Below are 6101 nucleotides of genomic sequence, written 5' to 3'. Positions count from 1 at the left end.
TCTAGGTCTTTTTAAATATATAGTAAGTTTAATGAAGAAACTATTCTGTCACATCATATGATAATTAGATGAAGCTGATATTAGAACAAAGAGCAGATTGTGCTAAGTTTTTGGATGTTAAAGTATATACTTATTTTGGTTGTGGGAAACTGAGTTCAACTTGGGGTATTGTTTTTGTTAGACTGGTGTCATATCAGTGGTTAATTTTAGGATAGGGGTTCCCTTTCCACAAGAACATGCACGTAATCTGTCTTTTTAGCCTTCCCATTATCAATGGCATAAGAGTTGCACACCAACTTTTCTAGTTTACTACCTTGGCTGGCCTGGATTCTGCAGTCCTTCCAATCTTAACCTGTAGATAGTGCAGGATGGTGGAAATGATCCAATGCACCCAGCTATAGATTTGGAAGAAAGTCCACTAAACTTTTGGCCTGGATTCTGTTCTCAAGTCTCTTCAGTAGTTAAAAGTTTAGATGGGAGCCCCTGGTGCCAAGCAGTAAGAGTATTTCTTAAAGCAAATAGGCATATGTATGACTTAGGCATGTGAACACCTCAGGACAAGAATAAAAGAGCAGTGAAGCGTAGAGGATAGGCCCAATTTTAACTAGCTACTTGGAGGCTGGATAAACTTAGCTAGCTACTCTGGAGACTGAGATATGAAGACCACTATTCAAAGCCAGTCCAATCATGAAAATACATGCGATTATCTCCAAAAAAACAGAAGTAGAACAATAGCTCAAGTGGTAAACCATAATCCTTGGTCACAGAAGCTTAAGGATGATGACAGAATGAATGAGCACTTGCACATGTGCATGTGTGTATACACATGCATGTACACACACACACACACACACACACACACACATACACACATGAGTATTTCAATACGAAGTTCTTTTTTTACCTTGCTGAAATCTATTTCCCTGTATTAGTTTACAAATTAACAAAATCAACTAAGCACCTATTTACATACAACTCATCATGTTTCTCTAAAGTCAACTCTCCTTCTGGAAGCATGCTTTTATTTGACCCAAATGTAAACTACTTAGGAGTTTGATTCTTCTCCCTCAATTCTGTAGAATTAGATGATTGTTTAGCTTCCTCCAAGCAATATAATATTGTGAAATCCTGCATCAAGCAAAGTATTTCTTTCACTAGAAGGGAAACTTCTGTCAAACAATTAATTATAGGTTTTCCTTCTCTTTCCTTGCATCTGTAGTTTTATTATCTTCATATATTTCATGATCTGTCTGTGTATGACAAAGACTGCTGTGAAAATAAAAAGACCCTTCGCAGCACTTATCATTTATATACCATCAATAGATATGAAGGTGTTTAAATATTACTGAAATTGCTTTGGAACAAATCATGTTCACCTTGACTATCATGAAAAAGAATTGGTTTCTCAGCACTTAACATAAGAACTTGTTTGAAAGAAACAAAAGAAAAAGTGAGGAACAACTAAACACATACAGTACTCAAGAACCAGCAGGAAATGCAAAGGCTTAAAAAAACATCAGCTATGACAAGCTTATGAAAATCCTGACTACATGAGAGTCTCCTTTTGTGAGGATAGAGGTTAAAGCCCAGACTGGACAGAAATAACTGTACACAATGCCATGCACCTATTATTCTAAATTCCAGGAAGAATAACATAACATGGACTGAGCCCAAGGTCATACACAATTATCTGAAAAATAATCAGTATGATTTAGGGCTGGGACATGACAAAGTGGTAAGAACACTCATTTAGGGGCACACGACACTCAATTCAAACTCTAATATTTGGGTATTAAAATAAAAAGCTATGATTTTAAATAATTGGAATAATTGTAAGATTTGAGTATTTGAGTGGAAAAATGCATGAGAGAGATAGAATGAACCCATGTTGTAATACTTTCAACTTAAGTGAAAATGTTTTATGGTACTTCAGACAAAACAGAGTTACCTTGCAAATGAGCATGGTTGTGCATTTGGGTGATGGAAATACTTTACTTACACAGGTATAATTAAATTGTTTTTATTTGGGTAGATTGTACTTCTGAACTAAGAGCCTGGATGATATCCCTGAGAATTTTCTCTCAAGGCTACTACTCTACTACTTTGAGCAACAGTTCCAATTCTGATTTTCTGTTGGCTGTTTGGTGATAAGAGGCTCCTGGACATTCTTGCCCAAGATGGCTTCAAACCATGATCGTCAGATCTCAGCCTCCCGACTAACCAGGATGCCAGGCAATAGCCGCCAATAGTTTTAATAATTTAGTAAATTGTACAGTTACTGAAGTTATTCATTATCTTTATAACCTGTGTAATATATGTGTGTATGTATATATCAATGCATACGGATAGAAATATTTTAACATATTTTTGTATCTACGGTAGATTTATGAAATCATCCATTATAAAATAAAATGGAAACAAAAGTTAATAAGGGTCAAAACAAAGGAAAATATCACATGTTTCTTGTTGTTGAATGGAATACGAATTGCGAGAATCAGTTTGGGAAAACCATCTCCACGTTAACAAAATGGATAAGAGCTATTAATTCCTATCCATCTATTTGCCCATGTTGTGCAACCTCACACATGAGTGTCAAAATCAAAAAACACTTTTTGCCTTTGCTTTTAACTCACCTGTTATAATTTATGGATTAGATGTTGTAATCAAATAAAGACTAAAATAATGTTATGTGAGGCTATGAATTAGAGCTGAAAATGATTTTAAATATGATAATATCGAAGTAAATTGCATATTTCTTACTTTTACTCTGTCATGTCCATCATTCCCACATTAGGAAAGTATATAGAAGGTTTACATTGAATTATACGTACAATTATGAAAAAAATTTATTGAAAGAATATGGGCACAGTGTGGTTTTAGCTTCTTGAGACCTGTAGAGGGAAGTTTGTTCTTAAGGACTTGCAATATATTGTGATGAAGATGAAGGGAGTGATGTGCTTATTCTGGAAAACTGGCTAGGGGATTCTTCCCATAAAGGTAGTGATGAATTCTTCCAAAAGGTTACAGTAAAATCACTTTCACAACCATGTTCACTGCTGCACTACTCACCATAGCCATGTTACGGAAACAACCCAGATGTCCTTTGGCGGAGTGATGGTTGGAGAAAGTGTGGCACATATACACAATTGGATTGCACCCATCCATTTTGACGACTGTTACATTATTTGGAAAGAAATGGATAGATCTAAAAATATATTAAGTGAACTAAGTCAGAGCCAGACACACAAAGGACCCATGTTCTGTCTCATATTTGGAAGCTAGAAATTTATACAAGTTTACACAAAAATATTAACCAAAGCATCCTATTTGCAGAGGAGTATTTCAAAGGTGTAATTTCTTATAAAAATTGAACTTTACTCCAACAAAATGAATACCAGGAAACTATTACTTGGAAGATGTGAGTGGAAGTCAAAAGGAAGGAATAAAGAGAGTTATGGAGGAAGAGAGTGAAGGTATAATACTCAATGCAGATGTACGAAACTAGAAAAAATTAAAGTGGGGTGAGGTTTAGAAGGGTGTGGACAAGTTATATAAAGATCCAATATATTTAAAAAATTGATATGTTGAATGGAAATTCCCTTGTACAAGTATTTAAAATAATATAATTAAATATAATTAAAATATAATTAAATATAATTAAAAACAATGGAGACATCTGATCTTAAATTCTATTTCCATCTCTTTTAAAAAATAAAATTATTTGCTCTATAATTTGATCAGAGGGATGGATTTTTGTGGTTAGCTAGACCATTGCACATCTGTCTCTCTCTTCATCTCTCCCTCTCATGGTTCTCATAGGTAATATGATTGCTCCATAATTATCCTAATGTATTTTGCTTTTATATTTTTGGTTGCATCATTTCACTGTCTGCTCTGTCATTTCCCAATTCATTTACATATAAGGCATTATTTCCTATTTTCTCATTCCTAGAATAAGCTGCACATGAAGACACCACTGGTCCTCATTTTCAGTCTGTCCCTTTGAATACGGAGGAAAATCTTTCCTCTGCTCTCTACCAAATCCCTACTCACCAGTTAGAATAATTTAGAATAGTAAAAATGAAAAAAGAGAAAATAAATAATAGTGAAAAAAACAGGTGCAGGAAATTCACCGTAGTTTTGTGACCAGTTCATCCAATGTGAACTATTGGAAAACATGGACACCTCATTCTCACTGGCACTCAAAAACTCTGGTTAGGCAATTCTGATGAAATTGAGGAATAAGATGAAAAAGTGAGAAATGGTATCAACTGCAAGAAAAAAATGGCGAAGGATTCAAGCAAATTTCTTCTTTGTTCTGCTGAAAATAATGGCCTTACTACAGTGCAGAGACTACTTTCCAAAAAGGCCACTCATGTGAATACTAAGGATAACGATGAGTATACCCCTCTTCATCGAGAAGCCTACGGTGGACACTTAGACACTGTCTATGAGTTGGTGGCTCAAAGCAGATATTTATGTAATAACTGTGAATGGCTGGACACCCCTGCACAGTACTTATACATGGAATAATACCAGAGTGGTTTCTTTATTTCATCATGATTCAGACACCAATGGCCAAACTAAAGGCCTCTTGACCCCCTTGTATCTTGCTGCTGGGAATAGATATAGCAAAGATAAGCTGCTTCTGTTGAACCATTATATCAAATCAGATCTGAAGCACAACTTGGAAGAAACTGCATTTGATCTTGCCAAAAGGATAAGTATGTATCACTACCTCTTTGAAGTTGTGGAATGCTGTACAAATTGTTTTCCTAAGTCCTAATGGTTTGGGTAACTTTCTTAAATTTCAAAATTGCCAGTCCGTCCCATGTGTCCATACAAAATATTTTCACAATACAAAGAAACAGCAATATCTTACTTTAAAAATTCATGGATTCCATGGTATTCTTCCAAGTGAATTGCCTGACTTTGATGTCAAAATATATTCGAGTTGTTTGTATACATCAATAATGATTTCTATAGTGTTTGTGATTTTTTTAATCAGAAATAATTTTAACTTATCTGTTGACATGAGTAGTACAGAAACTAAAGATATTTCTGGTGCTTGTCTGAAAAAAGTATATTTTAAAATATTTAGTATTCTGTTTGTATAATGTCTATAATCTATTTCTTTCCCTCCTAGATATAATACTTTGAATTCGACATTGTTTTATAATATATAGGTTCATTAATAAATGTGTCCTTTCTGATTGCTTTCCATATAGAAACAGTTTAAGATTCCTTTAATTCCTAGGTCCTTATAGAATTTTATTTCTTTAGGTTAAAATGACAATGCTATCTTATTTCAAAAGTTTTATAAAGGTTATGCTATGTAAAGGCTTTTCTAAAAAAGTGAAGATTGAATACACTGATGACAAAATAACAGTTATTTCTACGAATTACATGTATTATTACACTTGTATATTTGTAATCAACTTTTTAATAACTGTTTTTCACTTCTTGCATCTGAAGAATGAAAAATATAGAATACTTCACAAATTTTCATATCATCCTTGTGCAAAAGCAATGTTAATCTCTGTATTGTAATTCGGGTAGACGTGCTGCTGAAGCATGTAGTATCCTGTAAATTTAAGTAGTTAATGATGCAATCTTAAGACAGGCATATATCCTTGGTTGCCTATTTGTAACAAGGAAACCTTATTGTTCCCTAAATTGCTATTCATCTTATTTCTGTAAAATTCTGTGTATGGTGGAAAAAAATTATATTGTTTGTTTGATTGCTCATATTTGCAATTTTTGTCAATAACTATTTTAAGTCTTTCTCATTTGAAATTTGATCGTACTTTGAAGCCTTTATACCTACGTCCAAAAGTGATGGATTTTCAAGTACTTATTTATGAACTGATTTAGCTTTGTGGAGCTAATGGATTCAAAGTAAGCCTTGCTTAAGAGCTACTTCTAAAATCCTGCAGCTTAAAATTTCCCAAATGAGGTCTTACTGGCACAAATGTCTCCCTGACACTTTACCCTTACTCCATGTAGGAACAGACCAACCAGAATATCTTACCCTGACAGCATAGATTGTCTTATTGGAGCAAAACTAATCTTAGTTACATAGGATCATAGAGAGACGAACA

General features: G+C 34.0%; 1 pseudogene; it reads right to left on the bottom strand.

Annotated features, from left to right (window-relative positions):
- Nucleotides 1-5479: 5479 nt before the first annotated feature.
- LOC122127754 lies at nt 5480-5576 on the bottom strand (annotated as a pseudogene).
- Between the last annotated feature and the right edge of the window lie 525 nt (nt 5577-6101).

This window comes from Dipodomys spectabilis, unplaced genomic scaffold (assembly GCF_019054845.1).
Source record: "Dipodomys spectabilis isolate Male_0828 unplaced genomic scaffold, ASM1905484v1 ptg000309l, whole genome shotgun sequence".
Lineage (NCBI taxonomy): Eukaryota > Metazoa > Chordata > Mammalia > Rodentia > Heteromyidae > Dipodomys > Dipodomys spectabilis.
Note: the sequence above shows the minus strand (reverse complement) of the source record. Positions and strands in the feature narration are given on the sequence as shown.